Raw genomic sequence first — 21,662 nt, forward strand, 5'->3', positions numbered from 1 at the left:
ATTTGCCCCAAACATAAAGCTTTGTATTCAGGACATAAAGTTAATTTATTTCCCCATTTTTCTGCAGTTTTACTTTAGTGCCTTATTGCAAACAGGATGCATGTTTTGGAATATTTTCTATTCTGTACAGGCTTCATTCATTTCACTCTGTCATTTAGGTTAGTATTGTGGAGTAACTACAATGTTGTTGATCCATCCTCAGTTTTCTCCTATCGCAGCCATTAAACTCTAATTGTTTTAAAATCACCATTGGCCTCTTGCTGAAATCCCTGAGCAGTTTCCTTCCTCTCCGGCAATTGAGTTAGGAAGGACGCCTGTATCTTTGTAGTGACTAGGTGTATTGATACACCATCCAAAGTGTAATTAAAAACTTCACCATGCTCAACCGGATATTCAACATCTGCGTTTTTTTTATCCATCTACTAATAGGTGTCCTTCCTTGCGAGGCATTGGAAAACCTCCCTGGTCTTTGTGGTTGAATCTGTGTTTGAAATTCACTGCTCGACTGAGGGACCTTACAGATAATTGTATGTGTGGTGTACAGAGACAAGGTAGTCATTCAAAAATCATGTTAAACACTATTATTGCACACAGAGTGAGTCCATGCAACTTTTTTATTATGTGACTTGTTAAGCACATTTTTACTCCTGAACTTATTTAGGCATACGGTCGGCAGGTAGCTTAGTGGGTAAGAGCGTTGTAACAGTAACCGAAAGGTCGCTGGTTCTAATCCCCGAGCCGACTAGGTGAAAAATCTGTCGATGTGCCCTTAAGCAAGGCACTTAACCCTAATTGCTCATGTAAGTCGCTCTGGATAAGAGCGTCTGCTAAATAATGTTATTTATTTATTTATAACAAAGGGGTTGAATACTTATTGACTCAAGACATTTCAGCTTTTTATTTCGAAAAACATAATTCCACTTTGACATTATGGGGTATTGTGTATAGGCCAGTGACACAAAATCTATATTTAATCCATTTTAAAATCAGGCTTTAAGACAAAATGTGGAAAAATTAAAGGCGTGTGAATACTTTCTAAAGTCACTGTAGATATTCTAAACTAAGTGTTTTGATAACTTTCAAATGTAGTAACAGGTCCATGTACAATAAACAACCCTTTACATAATACCATAGAAGCAGTGTTCTGCTAATATAACAATGTGCACCTTCCATTGTCATTCCCAGCTGATGCAGATACTGTGGCTATCTGCATTTTGTCTGGTGGTAATGGGGCTACCTTGGCAACATGTCAGAGTGGTCATACCTTCCTGTCTGGTGGTAATGGGGCTACCTTGGCAACATGTCAGAGTGGTCATACCTTCCTGTCTGGTGGTAATGGGGCTACCTTGGCAACATGTCAGAGTGGTCATACCTTCCTGTCTGGTGGTAATGGGGCTACCATGGCAACATGTCAGAGTGGTCATACCTTCCTGTCTGGTGGTAATGGGGCTACCTTGGCAACATGTCAGAGTGGTCATACCTTCCTGTCTGGTGGTAATGGGGCTACCTTGGCAACATGTCAGAGTGGTCATACCTTCCTGTCTGGTGGTAATGGGGCTACCATGGCAACATGTCAGAGTGGTCATACCTTCCTGTCTGGTGGTAATGGGGCTACCATGGCAACATGTCAGAGTGGTCATACCTTCCTGTCTGGTGGTAATGGGGCTACCTTGGCAACATGTCAGAGTGGTCATACCTTCCTGTCTGGTGGTAATGGGGCTACCTTGGCAACATGTCAGAGTGGTCATACCTTCCTGTCTGGTGGTAATGGGGCTACCTGGCAACATGTCAGAGTGGTCATACCTTCCTGTCTGGTGGTAATGGGGCTACCATGGCAACATGTCAGAGTGGTCATACCTTCCTGTCTGGTGGTAATGGGGCTACCTTGGCAACATGTCAGAGTGGTCATACCTTCCTGTCTGGTGGTAATGGGGCTACCTTGGCAACATGTCAGAGTGGTCATACCTTCCTGTCTGGTGGTAATGGGGCTACCTTGGCAACATGTCAGAGTGGTCATACCTTCCTGTCTGGTGGTAATGGGGCTACCATGGCAACATGTCAGAGTGGTCATACCTTCCTGTCTGGTGGTAATGGGGCTAACTTGGCAACATGTCAGAGTGGTCATACCTTCCTGTCTGGTGGTAATGGGGCTACCTTGGCAACATGTCAGAGTGGTCATACCTTCCTGTCTGGTGGTAATGGGGCTACCTTGGCAACATGTCAGAGTGGTCATACCTTCCTGTGTGGTGGTAATGGGGCTACCTTGGCAACATGTCAGAGTGGTCATACCTTCCTGTGTGGTGTCCCGTATACAACAGGAGTTCCCTGATCCTGGTGCAGAATACACAGGGTTTCTCCCTCCCCATATTGACTGATACCATTCAATTCAGTAATTAAAAAATACAATATACGTAAAAGTTGTGTCTAGTAACATTTTCATGCTGAGTGCCAGGTCTTTCTCCATTTAGAGACATCAGCATCAAGCCTGTCTGTCAGTCTGGACTTCATCACTTTATCTTGCAAGTCTCCATGTGCTGGCTCCATACATGTTTCTGTGAACACATACACACATAGTAGCTGTTCTATTACCAATGGCAGTTAGGATAAGTAATATCTGACACACATAAATATACTATGATGAGGTTTGAACAGGTCAGATAAAACCTACCCAATTATGGTCTCCCCATCAAATGACCGATGCTGGCATCTGCCAAAAGCACTCTCCAGTCCTCTCCATCTGTAGAAATAGGCAGAGTTAAGGCAGAGTTCATCAGTGACACATGGAATGAAAAGGGTGTTGCTATTACTGGACATTTCTGCTGTACTGTGTTATTAGTAATCACCTTCAGTATCACATTGTGGATGTACAATTATCGGAACATATGCTGGCGTTGGCACGAAAGGGCTGGGTTTTGATGAATAAGCAAGTTGTTAGTGTGTCGAGGCTTGGCCCTCACTGGCCAATCAGAACGTGCTTCATGGCGAAATATGTGGTTGATTCAAGTTGTGTATTTATAGTCTTATGTATTGCCTTGGAATCAACTCCAATTCCAATGTTTGTCCATTATAGTTTGTTAAATGGTTTACAGAAACAAAATGCAGACCTATCTTTACTAAATACATTAACTTACATTTACATTTTACTTGAACTTGAACCCATTTTCAGTCCACATTGTTCTAAGTAATTGCATGGCTTTAATAGCAATCACACTGATATAGGGGCTATGCCTACTGTAAATTGCATTATGGCTGAGCATGGACAAGCCGAAAATGGTCAATAAGCAAGATTAAATTCATTATTGATAAGGCATAAAAAGAGAACGAATAATTCTAATAAAATTCTAAACAAAATGAAACAACAACTTGTTTTAAATAGGTTATGACACACTTACAGGCACCATCATTTCTCCTCGTGGGCACATAATATTAAAACAATGCAGACTATGGAGGGTTTTATGCACATCCAAACTTTTCACAGTAGCTGGACAAAGATCCCATTTAAAGAGAAAGGGAGAATGTCCACTCACCGTTACACTGCTCCCAAATAGGCCTATGTTTTATGAACATAATCTAAACCCTTTTACAGATCAATCGCATTCACACATAAGTTGCATTGCATGCGCGTCACGGACGTTTTAACCATTTTATTTTTTTTATTTTTATTTCACCTTTATTTAACCAGGTAAGCCAGTTGAGAACAGGTTCTCATTTACAACTGCGACCTGGCCAAGATAAAGCAAAGTAGTGCAATAAAAACAACACAGAGTTACATATGGGGTAAAGAAAAAAACATAAAGTCAGAAAATACAACAGAAAATATATATACAGTGTGTGCAAATGTAGCAAGTTATGGAGGTAAGGCAATAAATGGGCTATAGTGCAGAATAATTACAATAGTATTAACACTGGAATGCTAGATGTGCAAGAGATTATGTGCAAATAGAGATACTGGGGTGCAAAAGAGCAAATTAAATAACAATATAGGGATGAGGTAGTTGGGTGGGCTAATTTCAGATGGGCTGTGTACAGGTGCAGTGATCGGTAAGGTGCTCTGACAACTGATGCTTAAAGTTATTGGGGGAGATAAGAGTCTCCAGCTTCAGAGATTTTTGCAATTCGTTCCAGTCATTGGCAGCAGAGAACTGGAAGGAATGGCGGCCAAAGGAGGTGTTGGCTTTGGGAATGACCAGTGAGATATACCTGCTGGAGCGCAGACTACGGGTGGGTGCTGCTATGGTGACCAATGAGCTAAGATAGGGCGGGGATTTGCCTAGCAGTGATTTATAGATGGCCTGGAGCCAGTGGGTTTGACGACGAACATGTAGTGAGGACCAGCCAACAAGAGCGTACAGGTCACAGTGGTGGGTAGTGTATGGGGCTTTGGAGACAAAACGGATGGCACTGTGATAGACTACATCCAATTTGCTGAGTAGAGTGTTGGAGGCTATTTTGTAAATGACATCGCCGAAGTCAAGGATCGGTAGGATAGTCAGTTTTACGAGGGCATGTTTGGCAGCATGAGTGAAGGAGGCTTTGTTGCGAAATAGGAAGCCGATTCTAGATTTAACTTTGGATTGGAGATTCTTTATGTGAGTCTGGAAGTTGAGTTTACAGTCTAACCAGACACCTAGATATTTGTAGTTGTCCACATACTCTAGGTCAGACCCGTCGAGAGTGGTGATTCTAGTCGGGTGGGCGGGTGCTAGCAGCGTTCGATTGAAAAGCATGCATTTAGTTTTACTAGTGTTTAAGAGCAGTTGAAGGCTACTGAAGGATTGTTGTATGGCATTGAAGCTCGTTTGGAGGTTTGTTAACACAGTGTCCAATGAAGGGCCAGATGTATACAAAATGGTGTCGTCTGCGTAGAGGTGGATCTGAGAGTCACCAGCAGCAAGAGCGACATCATTGATATACACGGAGAAAAGTGTCGGCCCAAGAATTGAACCCTGTGGCACCCCCATAGAGACTGCCATAGGTCCAGACAACAGGCCCTCCGATTTGACACACTGAACTCTATCTGAGAAGTAGTTGGTGAACCAGGCGAGGCAGTCATTTGAGAAACCAAGGCTATTTAGTCTGCCAATAAGAATGCGGTGGTTGACAGAGTCGAAAGCCTTGGCCAGGTCGATGAAGACGGCTGCACAGTACTGTCTATTATCAATCGCGGTTATAATATCGTTTAGGACCTTGAGCGTGGCTGAAGTGCACCCGTGACCAGCTCGGAAACCGGATTGCATAGCGGAGAAGGTACGGTGGTATTCGAAATGGTCGATGATCTGTTTGTTAACTTGGCTTTCGAATACTTTCGAAAGGCAGGGCAGGATGGATATAGGTCTGTAGCAGTTTGGATCTAGAGTGTCACCCCCTTTGAAGAGGGGGATGACCGCGGCAGCTTTCCAATCTCTGGGGATCTCAGGCGTTATGAAAGAGAGGTTGAACAGACTAGTAATAGGGGGTTGCGACAATTTCGGCGGCTAGTTTTAGGAAGAAAGGGTCCAGATTGTCTAGCCCAGCTGATTTGTAGGGGTCCAGATTTTGCAGCGCTTTCAAAACATCAACTGTCTGAATTTGTGTGAAGGAGAAGCGGGGGGCATGGGCAAGTTGCAGCAGAGGGTGCAGAGTTGGTGGCCGGGTTAGTGGTAGCCAGATGGAAAGCATGGCCAGCTGTAGCAAAATGCTTGTTGAAATTCTCGATTATTGTAGATTTATCGGTGGTGATAGTGTTTCCTAGCCTCAGTGCAGTGGGCAGCTGGGAGGAAGTGCTCTTATTCTCCATGGACTTTACAGTGTCCCAAAACTTTTTGGAGTTAGTGCTACAGGATGCAAATTTCTGTTTGAAAAAAGTTAGCCTTTGCTTTCCTGACTGCTTGTGTATATTGGTTCCTAACTTCCCTGAAAAGTTGCATATCGCGGGGGCTATTTGATGCTAATGCTGTACGCCACAGGATGTTTTTGTGCTGGTCAAGGGCAGTCAAGTCTGAGGAGAACCAGGGGCTATATCGGTTCTTAGTTCTGTATTTTTGAATGGGGCATGTTTATTTAAGATTGAGAGGAAATTACTTTTAAGGAACAACCAGGCATCCTCTACTGACGGAATGAGATCTATATCCATCCAGGATACCTGGGCCAGGTCAATTAGGAAGGCCTCCTCGCTAAAGTGTTTTAGGGAGCGTTTGACAGTGATGAGGGGTGGTCGTTTGACCGCGGACCCGTTACGGACGCAGGCAATAAGGCAGTGATCGCTGAGATCCTGGTTGAAGACAGCTGAGGTGTATTTAGAGGGTATATTAGTCAGGATGATATCTATGAGGGTACCCATGTTTAAGGATTTAGGGTTGTACCTGGTAGGTTCGTTGATGATTTGCGTGAGGTTGAGGGCATCTAGCTTGGATTGTAGGATGGCTGGGGTATTAAGCATATCCCAATTTAGGTCACCAAGCAGTACAAACTCAGAGGATAAATGGGGGGCAATCAATTCACATATGGTGTCCATAAAACTAGGAAGTTGAAACATTCTAATAATATTGGTTGTAATAAAATTAAATGAAAATCAACAACAATAAATATATGTAAAATGTAATGATATCATAAAATGGCTAGGATAAAAAGACACATTGCTGTTGAACCAGCCTTTGTTATAGTAGGCCTAAGGGAGGGCTTGGGTTTTGAACATATGAAATGGAAAACAAGCCATTGTTACAGGTTACAGATAACTTCTAAATATGAGGTTCACAGGTTTTCACCCGAGGTTCTCATCTCTCCTTTCATGATGGGCATGAAAAGTAGCCTACATCATGGAGGCGTTTTATGCAAGTCCAAAAAGGGGCCTGCATTGCTAAACTAATGCACTGTTTTACTCCTCTCAAACTTTATATTTTAATCAACTTCGGTGATCAGGACCCAAACCCTTTATCGACAGTCTTGACTAATTTAAATCAGAAAGCCTTCATTGAGATAAGGGGAGGCTATGCTTGGCTTTTAACCAAATAAAACAAAATGGAAAAAAACATTAGTTTTTTATGTTTCTAAATACAGGCACCCTTGTAACAACACAACTGATTGGGTCAAACGCATAAAGAAGAAAATAAATTCCATAAATTAACTTTTAAGAAGGCACAACTGTTAATTGAATTGCATTCCAGTTGACTACCTCATGAAGCTGGTTGAGAGAATGCCATGAGTGTGCAAAGTTGTCATCAAGGCAAAGGGTGGCTATTTGAAGAATCTCAAATATAAAATATATTTTGATTTGTTTCTACATGATTCCATATGTGTTATTTCATAGTTTTGATGTCTTCACTATTATTCTACAATGTAGAAAATAGTAAAAATAAAGAAAAACCCTTGAATGAGTAGGCGTGTCCAAACTTTTGTGGTCCTCTGTAGCTCAATTGGTAGAGCATGGCGCTTGTAATGCCAGGGTAGTGGGTTCGATCCCCAGGACCACCCATACGTAAAAATGTATGCACACATGACTAAGTCACTTTGGATAAAAGCGTCTGCTAAATGGCATATTATACTGTAATGACCCAGCTGGGTCATAAAGTAAAAGAGAGACGGGCACCAGGTGTACAGGCAGAACACAGGTTTATTCCTGAATGGGCTATTGTTCAGGCCACAGCCCACGCCGCTAAACCTCGAACATACACAAATAGAACATGTCAAATCAATGGTCCCGAACAGAAGAGAAGAGATGAGACCGTAACCCCTATTTAATCATTCCAAAACCCCGCGGGATTACCCATCATACCCCCCCAACCTTTCCATCTGTCCTGGCATATTTAACCCCTGCTAGTACCCATGAGAACGATAACACATCCATGAACACAGAACACAATACAGGGTCGTTACATAGCCCCCCTTTCTAAACCCTAGCCCCTAGGGTTACAAAACAAAATCCTTAAAACGACCCGGAGGTCGCATCAGTCTCTTGTGCCTCCCCTTGACTCTCACTGGTGGACCCCCAGAACACTCATCTGCCCCAATGTCATTTCCAGCACCCCCCGAAGAGGCAGCCCCCGTCCCAGGCTCAGCTTGCACTAGAGTCTCCTCGCTAGACTGTCCCCGTGTGCTCACATCAGAGTCCTCACTTCCATTCCCTACCGTTTTCCTCCCTCTGTAGGGCGCCAATCGGTCCCGGTGGACCACCACCCTCCTGCCCCGTGGGAACCTCCACCCGGTACGTCACCTCCCCCCACTCTCTCTATCACCAGGCACGGCCCCACCCAGGCACTGTCCAGCTTTGGGCACCGCCCCTTCTTGCGCGTGGGGTTGTGAAGCCACACGCGTTCTCCCGCTCCAAAGTGCCTCCCCCTCGCGCGTGAGTCATAGTGGCGCTTTTGGCGCATTCCTGCGTTCTCGAGTTGCTCTCTTGCGAAGGTGTGAGCCGCTTCTAACCGGTTCTGCAGTCGACGAACATAGTTCGGGCCAGGCAAAACCCCGTCGTCGTTATCAGGAGGGTGGCCAAACGTCAGTTCGGCTGGGGTGCGCAACTCACGACCTAACATTAGTAGCGCTGGGGAGCACGCAGTCGATTCCTGAACAGCCGACCTACATGCCATAAGAATAAACGGTAAGTGGGTGTCCCAATCTCTCTGGTGTTTTGAGGTAACGATAGCCAGCTGTTGTGCTAATGTTCTGTTAAATCTTTCCACCAGCCCATCACTCTGGGGGTGAAGCGGAGTAGTGCGCGTCTTCTCCGCGCCTAACCGTCTACACAACTCTGAGAACACCCGTGACTCAAAGTTTCTCCCCTGGTCGCTGTGTATAGACTGTGGCACCCCGAACCGACTGATTATTCCCCCTACCAATGCATCAGCTACTGTTTCTGCCTCCTGGTCTGGGAGAGCGTAAGCCTCTGGCCACTTGGTGAAGTAGTCCATAGCAGTTAGAATCCACCTGTTACCGCTGTCTGTGGTTGGAAACGGTCCAACTATGTCTACCCCCAGTCTCTCCATGGGCTCCCCTACTGGGAATTGTTGTAGGAGGGCGTGTGACTGACCTGGAGGTCCTTTCTTAGCAGCACACTCATCGCACTGCCTGCAAAAGTCCTCCACATCCCTCCTGTGCCTGGCCCAATAGAAGCCTTTACGTACGCGCTTTAACGTTTTGGAGACCCCAAAATGCCCTGCGCCTACTCCCCCGTGAAGCTGCTGTAACACGCTCCCTTGCAGCCTTTTGGGAACCACTACCTGCCACGTCATTTCTCCAGTAGCTGGCTTTTTCCACCCCCTCTGGAGCACTCCCTCAGCCACTCTAAGGACTGAGAATTTAGCCCAGAGTCCTTTGGTGACTGGTGATAGAGGGGCTACTTCCCCCCATGGCGGTCGTCTTCCCTCTTCCACCCACCCCAGCACAGGACGCAGCTCTGCGTCCTCCTCCTGGCGACGCCTCCACTCCCCAACGTCCACAGCCTCAAGCTCCCGGCACTCTGTCACCCTCAGCTGACTCACCGTGGCGGTGACTCCCTCCTCCATGCACAGTTCCCTCTCTCGCTCCACCCGTTTGGCGCAGTACCCACAGCCGTCCTCAGCACACGGGCGACGGGACAAGGCGTCTGCATTGCTGTGGCGAAGGCCGGCCCTGTGCTCCACCTGGAAGTCGTAGGGTTGCAGCTCCTCCAACCAGCGGGCGATCTGACCCTCTGGCTCCTTGAAGGAGAGAAGCCACTGCAGGGCGGAGTGATCCGTCCGCACCACAAACGGCAGGCCCCCCAGGTAGTACTTGAAATGGCGTACTGCTGCCACGACAGCCAAAAGCTCCCTCCTTGTCACGCAGTAGCGTTTTCCAGCCTTATCAAAAGTTCTGCTGTAATAAGCTACTACGTGCTCCCCGTCAGAACCACGCTGAGCCAGCACAGCCCCCAAGCCCTCATTGCTTGCGTCGGTGTCCAGGATAAACGGACGGTTCGGGTCTGGTGAGGACAGGACAGGGGCCTCCACCAGGGCACGTTTGAGGGCCTCAAACGCCCGCTGGTGCTCTTCGGTCCACTGAAAAACAGTGTCCTTCTTGAGAAGGTGGTTCAAAGGAGCTGCTATCCCCGCAAACCCTTTCACAAACCTACGATAGTAGGATGCCAGACCCAGGAAGCTCTTAACCTCTTTTTTTCCACTTGGAATTGGCCACCCCCTCACAGCCTCCACCTTGTCTGGCATCGTGCTGATACCCTCACCACCCAGCTGATGACCCAGGAACGCCACCTCCCTTTGCATGAAATGGCACTTTTCCGGGTGTAATTTTAGCCCCGCCCCGAGATCCTCTCCAGCACTCGCCTAAGTGCCCCCAGTGCCCCCTCAAACGATGTGCCGTGCACCAATATGTCGTCTAGGTACACGACACACTCGTCTCTCGGAACCCCCGCCAGCACTCTGTCCATGAGCCTCTCAAAGGTGGCAGGAGCATTACAAAGCCCGAAGCACAGCACCTTGAACTGCCAATGGCCCCTATCCGTGGAGAAGGCCGTTTTTTCACGTGCCCCAGGCGAGAGGGGCACCTGCCAGTAGCCACTGCGCAGATCAAGGGAAGAGAACCACGAGGACCCTCTGACGTGGTCTAGCGACTCATCGATCCTCGGTATGGGGTAAGCGTCTTTAGTGGTGACAGAATTTAGACCCCTGTAGTCCGCACAAAACCTAAGTTTACCCCCTTTCTTAGGCACCATGACGACCGGCGCGGACCATGGGCTATCTGATGGCTCAATGAAATCCGCCCGCAACATGTCAGCAATAGCTGTGGCTGCTGCTTCCCTCTTGGCAAGGGGAATGCGACGGGGCCGAATTTTAATGGGTTGGTTGTCCCCAGTGTCGATGTCGTGCTGAACCAGGTGCGTTTGCCCTACCTCATCTTCCCCCCAAGCGAAGCTATCTTTAAAGTCAAACAGCAGCTGCTTTAACTGTCTCTGTTGTCTCTCATCCAGACCTTGACAGTTTTTCAGCCACACAGCCTCAACGGCGTCGATAACTTCCTCCTTCCCCCGTCGGGCTGATGGGGTGAAGGAGCCAGTGTGTTTTGGGCTACTGGGATGCCTGTGCTTGCACCATTATGGGGAGTGAAGGTCGTTGCCGCCGGAGACAGCTGCTGGGATGGCACAACGACCAAGGGAGCAGCCGGGACGACCAGTGGAGTTTCGGCAAGCTTGGAGGAAGACGGAGGGACAGCCCTGCCCCTGCTGGACCTCCCGAAGGCGACATTCCCACTGTGGGACCCCCCGACAGCCTCAAAGTGCCCGAAGCTAAGTCCAACTGAGCCCCACAGTTTTTCAAAAAGTCCATTCCCAGTATACAGGGGTCCTGTACCGCTGCTACCCACACCGGACACCCCACAGTTCTCCCCCCACAGTCACAGACAACCAACACTTCCCTAACATGGGGGCTAGCTCCCCCGTGACAGTCCGTAGCTGGACAAGGGTCGGCTCCACCCGCACCCCAACAGGTAGTATGTCTGGTCTCACCAGGGTTACTGTAGAGCCCGTGTCAACCAGGGCCAAACATTCCACCCCCTCTACCTTGACGATGACATTGCAGAAGTCCCCAATGGTGGTACGTCCCACCACAACTACCGGACTAGGAAACACGGTGGCAGCCACACCCTGGGGAAGCAGGTCCCCACCCTCTTGCCTGCGCTGCTGGGTACCTCTTCTGCTTACTGTGGTTTCGGGGGCGGAGGGGTGGGCCCGCGCTGCCCCTGCGCGAGAACCCGCTGTCGTTTCCCTGTTGACTGGGGAATCTGCCACACTCCCGCTGAATGTGGCCAGGCTGGCCACAACCCCAGCAGACAATGGAAGTTGAGCTGACACTGCGATGTTGTCTGGAGCCCTTCTCAATGACAAGCGAAGCGGTCTTGACTAACCCTCCCAACTCGTCGACCCACTCTGGTTTGGTGACCCCCGGCACCCGGCCGCCGCTGCTCTCACCTCTGGTTGACTGGCAACCTCCACTCTCACTCCCTCACCCCAGATCAGCTCCCTCTTCCTGGCTATCTCCACTGCAGCCCGCAGAGATGCTGGGTCCGACATCTGCACATGCTTACCCAGTTCGGTGGGGGAGAGCGCTCTAATAAAACTGTCCCGTGCCAGCTCGTCTTGCACCCCCAATCGGCATATTTGCATAAGCCCGCCTGGTCAGGCTCAGAATATCACTTGCCAACGCCTTTAATGATTCCCCCTGAAGTCTCTTTTTGTTATTCAGTTCAATCCGCAGCAAGTTGGGCTGTGCATCGCTGCCGAAACGGACCCCCAATGCCTCCACTAGCGCACCGTAGTCGCCCCTCTCGTCCGGGGCTAGCGTTAGCAGGCATTCCGACGCCTCCTCTGCCAGGCTCAGGGCAAGCTGTAACCCTTTCGTCTCGTCAGACCACCTCCCGGCTCTAGCCAACAACTCGAATTGAGTGAAAAAAACTTCCCATTTACCTTGTCCATTGAACTTTGGAAGTTTAGCCGCTACCGTGGCTAATGGCAATAGGGCGCTGCCATCTCTGTTTACATAAGGAGGTCCAGCCATTTCCGCACGCGGTGACGTCGATATCTCCGTCGCCGTGACGTCTGTTCTGGTCGAGCAGTTTGGAGGAAAACCCGCCCGTTCTGCCATCTTGCTGACTGACAATTTAACTCCCGCCATGTGGCTCTCCAGCTCTTCTACAGCCGTCATCGCCTGACCCTCCCGACCGGGTACACCCGAGCCCACAACGGACACTTTGTCCGACTCTTCCTTAACTTTCCGCCTCGCCCGATCATCCTGCCCGTAGATGCGAGTCACGCTAAAGCTAACCACGGCCTATACTGAAACAGCTAACTCGCCTAATCTCGATCTATCCCGTCGTTCGAAAGCACTTCTGACACCAATGTAATGACCCAGCTGGGTCATAAAGTAAAAGAGAGACGGGCACCAGGTGTACAGGCAGAACACAGGTTTATTCCTGAATGGGCTATTGTTCAGGCCACAGCCCACGCCGCTAAACCTCGAACATACACAAATAGAACATGTCAAATCAATGGTCCCGAACAGAAGAGAAGAGATGAGACCGTAACCCCTATTTAATCATTCCAAAACCCCGCGGGATTACCCATCATACCCCCCCAACCTTTCCATCTGTCCTGGCATATTTAACCCCTGCTAGTACCCATGAGAACGATAACACATCCATGAACACAGAACACAATACAGGGTCGTTACAATACTATACTGTATATCCCAACTAGCGCTGCCTGAAATTAGCACTATGGATCATGTTTTTAAGGACATGCCTAAAATATTTCCACCCCTCCCATCTGAGCCCAAGCATGCTGATTTAAGACAGGTAAACTGCCTAACCTGGTGTTAGGGCTGAAAATTCCAGTGTGCCAGTTTCTACATGACGAAATTGCAAACTAACGTGCATTTGACACGAACACCACCTTAACGCCAACCGAAAATAGAGCCCAATATATTGAAGTTTGAATAGGTCAGACTAAACCTACCTAATTCTGGTCTCCCCATCAAATGATCAATAGTGAGCAGGCAAGAGGTGAGGCTGGAGATTAAGTCTTTCATGGGCATGGCAGCGTAGATCAGCTCCTGGCCACTCATCAAAGATACTGGTTGGTCACACACAAACACACACACAGAGCAATGATTACATTATCAATGGTGGTTATGATTAGCATGGTGGAACCAACCTGATCGCTGTGTTCACCTTTCTATTTCACTTCAGACATCATAAAATGTGAAGTGAAATAGAATGGTGAACACACTAGTGTTGGGAAGTTCGACTCTTTTTTATGAGTCAGATCAAAATAACAAATATTTAAACTAATTTTATTCATTTATGTGAGTAATGCCCAGAGCATGCAGGACACCATACCGGCGAACAATGAACTGAAACTCGAAATTCAAGTCATGATTCTACAAGCCTCTCGTTCACATGTCGTTCACCATAGGGGGCTTATTGCAGCTGTCATTTGTGAAACGTGTGCTTTAAACAATGTACAGTTGTTGATTGCATACAAATACGATTATTTGTTGATACATTTGAAATGACTCTAGTTGTGGCCTCAAACGGACTAGATTGTGAACGACTCTTGGCGGAATGCCTTGCTTGACTGCCGTTAGGGTGATAACCACAATGTCGTTTGCGAAGCGCAGCCTCCTCAAACGATTCTTTCTTGAGTTCGAGTTTGTTGAGCAGAGGCTGTGTATGTTTTGGTTCTACAAAGCTGTGTCCATCATAACATGATTCAATAATCAATTAATTGCATTCATTCTTGCACCATGCGATCAATTATCAGTTCTAAACAAGTGTTTTTCTTCTCTATGCTCATTATCTATTTCCCTGCGCAGACAGTTAGTGGTCGGAGCACGTCTCTGGAGCCGCTGAGCCGGAAGAGTGAGTAATAATCCTGCTGTAGGACTCATTGCGGCCAGCACTAGCAGGTTCACCTAAAATGAACGAGTCATTAATCATGACCCTCGAGTCAGGAAAAAGAGTAGTTCATAAATAACTAATCATTCGCAAACTGAACATCACTAGAACACAGCAATCATTCTTTTTCCACCAGGCTAGGTTATGCACTGGACATTACAGTATATGCGTCTAAGAGGTAGAAAATAAGCAACAAATTAAGTTCGTTTACATACACTTTGTTTCACAATTAGTTTATCAAATGTATGAAAGTAATGAAAGCTGCTGCCGCTGACAGGTGAAGGTTGCCGGCCGGATACTTGCCAACATGAGGCTGACTGTTCCATTCAACTTAATGCTGACAGCGAAGTCATGTATGCATGTTTGGCTGCAAACTGGACATCGCTCGAACAACTGAAGCAGGCTATCTTATGAGGTGGTGTTGACTGGGAGGGCCTGTGACAGGGTGATACAATAGACAAGTGGTAAATTGCATTTTGTTCTAAAGAAAGGACAAAGCTTTTTGCTAATGCACTTCACAGCCAAAATGACTCTACTAGTTGTATCTGCTTGGCTGGGGAATTAGCCTACTAGTTTATCAAGCCAGGTATTTTTTTATAAAACTTTTCACATAACACACATTACCTGTTATTGTTGATGAAGCCATCTGTGTCATCAGGGCAGTAACTCAGGTCACTATCAGAGGCCTCATGATGGAGTGTCCTTTTCATAGGAGTCTAGGGGGACTCTGACAAGAACGGAGGAGGTGTCACAAGGGTACGGCAGGTAGTTTAGTGTTTAAGAGTGTTGTGCCAGTAACCAAAAGGTTGCTGGTTCTAATCCCCGAGCCGACTAGGTGAAAAATCTGTCGATGTGCCCTTGAGCAAGGCACTTAACCCTAGTTGCTCTGGATAAGAGCGTCTGCTAAATGACTTAAAATGTACTTATGTCGCATGAGATGTTGCCTGACAAGCTGTGAAAATGGTAAGTGAATGAAATAATTTTCGGAGGTCGCTAAACCATTGCAATCACATTGCTGGACATGTTATGATACCCACCTTCTTGGTAGGGCCTGGCATCCGTTCATGACCAGGGGAATAGTCTGGCACCCAACTGTGCACTTTGTCTAGCAGAAAAACAGGCTCAACGATTGTCATGATCATCCCTCAATTATAACATAGCTCGAGAAATAAAGTAATCTCGTTTGGAAGCTAATTCTACGCTTTACAGATGTAGACTGACTGGCTCCAGATTGGATTAAATTCAGGCCGGTGACACCGTTAAACTACGCAACCAACGGTGACATGTTTTGCTTTAGGCTTGTTGCTGCTAGTTAGAACACTGTTGTAGTCAGGCATGAGTTAGCTAATTCCACCATAGCTACATCCAATATTTATTTGTGCCCTAGACATGGGTTGCACCTCATTGCCATACTATGTCGTCGTCAAATTTACTTTAGAGAGATGGCAATGTTTCCATTACTGTTACTAGCAAAGTTCTTCAAAATAGCTATAAATGCTGATGTTAGCTAGCTAAAATATAGTGGTCCCCTCAATCTTAGTTAGCTGGCTAAAGTTATACTGCATCTAAAGTCAATCTGGCAACACCACAATCATTACAAAAGGTTTTTCTACTAATTTTTTGCCTTCTTTTGAAATGTTATCTTGTTTCCAAGCCAAATCCGAGTTGTATTGAGGTAGGCTAACGGTAACTAGACTAAAGCAGCCTAACATTACTCCTTATAGTACAAGAACCTTACATGTTCTGTTTAAAGGCAAATTGGCTCTGGCAGCCAAAACAGTCAAATACTCCCATCTAAACGTGAATCGATTCTTAGTTGCGGTACGGTTCTAGAAACATAAAGTAAATCCCTCTACTTTCATATCACATCAAAATAATTCCACTAATGCTAAAACCATACTTACTGTACACTGTTTTAACCATTTTAACAGATTTTCAGCAGACAGTATTTTTCAGTGACGAGACGTTTGTGGCTTCCGTCTTCCGTTTACACACACGTGTTCGGAGACCCAGATAGTTAATTAGCACAGGTAGTCCACTCTGTCTTATGTCTGTTTTCTGTAAACATGCGCTGTATTATGGAGATATGGCTGTGTGGGAACACTAACCCTATAAAGGTGTGTATCAATTTAACCCTTTTTTATATTATTATTATTTCTCGCTGATATTAAAGCTTCCAAAATCGTACCGCAAGTGATGCGTGTTAATGTTCAGACCGAGCGTCAGGGCTTGTAACAAAACTCAAAGACGCCTTCGTCCAATGACTCTTACAGTATGTGTAATGTAATGGAACTGAGAGTCATGATCAAGGGCTAGCTAGCTAGTTAGTTAGGTAGCTAGCTAACATCAGCTGATGATAGTGGTAATGATTATCAAAACATACATAACCAGATACATACTGTAACCAGCAGTCTATGGTCTAGCTAGCAGTGTAATCACCATCACTGGGGACCAATGAACTCCAACCACCTATTCCGCATGGTAGGGTACTAGGGGCCTTCGGCAGGGCATGCAAACCATAGTTGACTGTGGTCAAATCCGTATAGGGCTTTTTAGTCTCAAAAGGCTGTGATCCTTTAAACGCGTTGGGGACGATGAAACAAAGGAGCCCCATTCAATGAAGGGAAGCGAAGTTGGCGGAGCGGCAATTTGCATGTGGAGCTTGGCAAAAGGGGGCATGAATTGTTGACATAATTATAATCCAAACCCAACCTTAATTTACTCGTTGTGATGCACTCAGGTTCCAAACAAATTATCCTATTTAGACTTTGGAGTCAATTTTGACACAATAATAAATGTTTCTGACTCATATTGATGCCACATAGGCCGTTTTCAAAGGAATTAGTTGTATTTTAGGTGAAGTCACTCTTTAACCCTGGGCAACATGGACCTGGGATCTCACAGAGATATTGGCATCCACAGTACTCCACCAACATATATTTTTTCAACTTAATACTGTTTAAAAAGTATTATTTCTACATAAATGCACTGTAATTTAAGCTTTCAAATTGCAACATTTTCTCTCTGTCTATTGGCAAAATGTGTAGAATTCCAGGAAATTAGCTTTGAAATGTTTCTCTCCGATGCCTTTAAAATGTTCCTTCCCAGGGCCTGAGACTTGGTTTGTCCGGCCATGCACTGCCAAACTCATAGTAAAACACCTTGTATGCTATTTTTATCTCACTTGAGTTATGAGGGGGTTCCTGATGAATTAGCTATCACAAAATGGGTCCCCGGCCCCAAAACGTTAAGAACCCCTGCTCTAGCCAACAGTTCGCAGATAGAGTGCGGGTAGGCTGTGTGGGTAGGCTACATGATGAGATTATTATGGATGAGCGAGAATATTAAAATGTTTCAAACGCAAGTCAAGCATTGATCATCATGTCACCAGAATAAGACCCCCAATATTTATTGAAAAGGAGCATGAAGCTCATCACCGTGCACTTTCACCACCCTGTTTTTTATTTATTTTTATTTTACCTTTATTTAACTAGGCAAGTCAGTTAAAAACAAAATCTTATTTACAATGACGGCCTACACCGGCCAAACCCGGACGACGCTGGGCCAATTGTGCACCGCCCTATCGGACTCCCAATCACAGCCGGTTGTGATACATCCTGGAATCAAACAAGGGGGTCTGTAGTGACGCCTCAAGCACTGAGATGCAGTGTCGTAGACCGCTGCGCCACTCGGGAGCCCTGTGAACTTCATCATAACTTATTTTATCTGTGTTCTGTAGCCTAATAAACTGCATGGTTTCCCGAGTCGTAGTGGGAGGACCACACACCATATCATCACATCATTCCATGTTTACTTCAATATGATGGTTATTATATAAATATTTGAGCATAAAGGCATTTCAACCGCCATTCCTTGCATAATTAATTTTACAGACACTAAAAGATAACACCATGTTGAACTAAGAAATTATCTGTCATTTATTTAAGGACCAAAGGATTGACAGATTGCAAAATAGTTGGGAAGAGGTTTTTGACATACCGATTCCATGGCATAGTGTTTATGAACTGATACGCAAAACGACGCCGGATTCGAAACTTAAAATTTTTCTATTTAAATTATTATACAAAATTCTTGCTACCAATATAATGTTATTTATATGGGGGATATAATCTTCCCAGCTCTGCAGATTTTGCTGCAAAGAGACATAATCATTAGATCATTTGTTTTGGTACTGTCCATTTGTAGCTTGTTTTTGGATGCAGGTCCAGGAATGGCTAAAGGATTGCAATATTTACCTGGAGCTAACCCTGCAGATAGCACTGCTGGGTGATCTGAAAAGTCATAGTCAATCGATCAATAATATAATAATACTTTTAGCAAAAAAAAATATTTTCAATTTACAATCTGTAGAAGCAATGAGAATAGAAGGGTTCCGAACTTTTGTAAAACATCACAGTACAGTTGAAAAATATATGGCAAATAGAAATCCAATATGGATGGTGTTAAGAGATAGATGGGAGGTGTTGAATGGAGTTGAAGGATATGACTAATAACAACTAACAACAACTAATAACAACAAGATAACTAATGTAAAGCATACTGTGTCCATAATAAGTATATAGGTTATAGGTTGAGAGCTTTTGTGAAAGAGCACAGTTAGAAAGATATGGCATATAGAAGCAAACCGTGAAAATGATCGGAAAGGTTGAGGAAGTTCAGGAGTAAAAACAAACAAAATAGAATTATTGTAAAATTGACTGTGTCCATAAAATTAATATAGTATGTATAAGCTGGAAGCAGAGGCATAACCATTGTTGTTCACTAGTTTACTCCAATTAGGGAAGGGGTGGTGGGGTTGGAAAGTAATAAAGGGAAATATATATTTTTTAAAGGATATGTATATATATGTATGTATATGTATTTATATGTATATAGCTATGTATATATATATATATATATATATATATATATATATATATATATATATATATATATATATATCTGCTCAAAAAAATAAAGGGAACACTTAAACAACACAATGTGAAATCAAACTGTCCACTTAGGAAGCAACACTGATTGACAATACATTTCACATGCTGTTGTGCAAATGGAATAGACAACAGGTGGAAATTATAGGCAATTAGCAAGACACCCCCAATAAAGGACTAGTTTTGCAGGTGGTGACCACAGACCACTTCTCCCTATGCTTCCTGGCTGATGTTTTGGTCACTTTTGAATGCTGGCGGTGCTTTCACTCTAGTGGTAGCATGAGACGGAGTCTACAACCCACACAAGTGGCTCAGGTAGTGCAGCTCATCCAGGATGGCACATCAATGCGAGCTGTGGCAAGAAGGTTTGCTGTGTCTGCCAGCGTAGTGTCCAGAGCATGGAGGCGCTACCAGGAGACAGGCCAGTACATCAGGAGACGTGGAGGAGGCCGTAGGAGGGCAACAACCCAGCAGCAGGACTGCTACCTCCGCCTTTGTGCAAGGAGGAGCAGAGGAGCACTGCCAGAGCCCTGCAAAATGACCTCCAGCAGGCCACAAATGTGCATGTGTCTGCTCAAACGGTCAGAAACAGACTCCATGAGGGTGGTATGAGGGCCCGACGTCCACAGGTGGGGGTTGTGCTTACAGCCCAACACCGTGCAGGACGTTTGGCATTTACCAGAGAACACCAAGATTGGCAAATTTGCCACTGGCGCCCTGTGCTCTTCACAGATGAAAGCAGGTTCACACTGAGCACATGTGACAGACGTGACAGAGTCTGGAGACGCCGTGGAGAACGCTCTGCTGCCTGCAACATCCTCCAGCATGACTGGTTTGGCGGTGGGTCAGTCATGGTGTGGGGTGGCATTTCTTTGGGGGGCCGCACAGCCCTCCATGTGCTCGCCAGAGGTAGCCTGACTGCCATTAGGTACCGAGATGAGATCCTCAGACCCCTTGTCAGACAATATGCTGGTGCGGTTGGCCCTGGGTTCCTCCTAATGCAAGACAATGCTAGACCTCATGTGGCTGGAGTGTGTCAGCAGTTCCTGCAAGAGGAAGGCATTGATGCTATGGACTGGCCCGCCCGTTCCCCAGACCTGAATCCAATTGAGCACATCTGGGACATCATGTCTCGCTCCATCCACCAACGCCACGTTGCACCACAGACTGTCCAGGAGTTGGCGGATGCTTTAGTCCAGGTCTGGGAGGAGATCCCTCAGGAGACCATCTGCCACGTCATCAGGAGCATGCCCAGGCATTGTAGGGAGGTCATACAGGCACGTGGAGGCCACACACACTACTGAGCCTCATTTTGACTTGTTTTAAGGACATTACATCAAAGTTGGATCAGCCTGTAGTGTGGTTTTCCACTTTAATTTTGAGGGTGACTCCAAATCCAGACATCCATGGGTTGATAAATTTGATTTCCATTGATAGTTTTTGTGTGATTTTGTTGTCAGCACATTCAACTATGTAAAGAAAAAAGTATTTAATAAGATTATTTCATTCATTCAGATCTAGGATGTGTTATTTTAGTGTTCCTTTAATTTTTTTGAGCAGTGTGTGTGTGTGTATATATATATATATATATATATATATATATATATATATATATATATATATATATATATGCGAGAGAGAAAAAACATATGGGGGATTGGAATTGATGCAGACAATTACATTGATGAAAGTTACAATCTATCTGCAATATTAAAGCTGATCTAAAAATAATAATCATTATCTGTCGGCATTTATACACTTGTACCGACACTTTCTGATCCATCACAGCTGTCATGATTTTATACTTTACTCACATAAAAACTGTGGATGGAAACGTGGTCAGTGGAAGTCACTGTTTTATGCATGTACACTGAGTGTACAAAACATTGACGCCTGCTCTTTCCATGACATAGACTGACCAGGTGAAAGATATGATCCCTTATTGATGTCACTAGTTAAATCCACTTCAATCAGAGTAGATGAAGGGGAGGAGACAGTTTAAAGAAGGATTTTTAAGACTTGAAACAATTGAGACATGGATTTTGCATGTGTTCCATTCAGAGGGTGAATGGGCAAGACAAAATATTTAAGTGTCTTTGAACAGGGTATGGTAGTAGGTGCCAGGCGCACCAGTTTGAGTGTGTCAAGAACTGTAACGGTACTGGATTTTTCACTCTCAACAGTTTCCCGTGCATATCAAGAATGGTCCACCACCCAAAGGACATCCAGCCAACTTGACACAACTGTGGGAAGCATTGGAGTCAACATAGGCCAGCATCCCTATGCAACGCATTCGACACCTTGTAGAGTCCATGCCCC

At 45.6% G+C, this 21,662-nt stretch overlaps 2 long non-coding RNA genes across 2 annotated transcripts; both read right to left on the reverse strand.

Annotated features, from left to right (window-relative positions):
* Nucleotides 1-2,367: 2,367 nt before the first annotated feature.
* LOC121546228 lies at nt 2,368-13,561 on the reverse strand. The gene is made up of 3 exons (XR_005996348.1): nt 13,454-13,561; nt 2,669-2,737; nt 2,368-2,552 (listed from the first exon to the last, which is right to left on the reverse strand). It is a non-coding gene; the product is annotated as an uncharacterized LOC121546228 (long non-coding RNA).
* A 1,020-nt stretch (nt 13,562-14,581) lies between these two features.
* On the reverse strand, nt 14,582-16,372 carry LOC121546222. Its single transcript, XR_005996347.1, has 3 exons — nt 16,299-16,372; nt 15,019-15,121; nt 14,582-14,829 (listed from the first exon to the last, which is right to left on the reverse strand). It is a non-coding gene; the product is annotated as an uncharacterized LOC121546222 (long non-coding RNA).
* Nucleotides 16,373-21,662: the final 5,290 nt, after the last annotated feature.

This window comes from Coregonus clupeaformis, chromosome 3 (assembly GCF_020615455.1).
Source record: "Coregonus clupeaformis isolate EN_2021a chromosome 3, ASM2061545v1, whole genome shotgun sequence".
In the NCBI taxonomy this organism is placed as follows: Eukaryota; Metazoa; Chordata; class Actinopteri; order Salmoniformes; family Salmonidae; genus Coregonus; species Coregonus clupeaformis.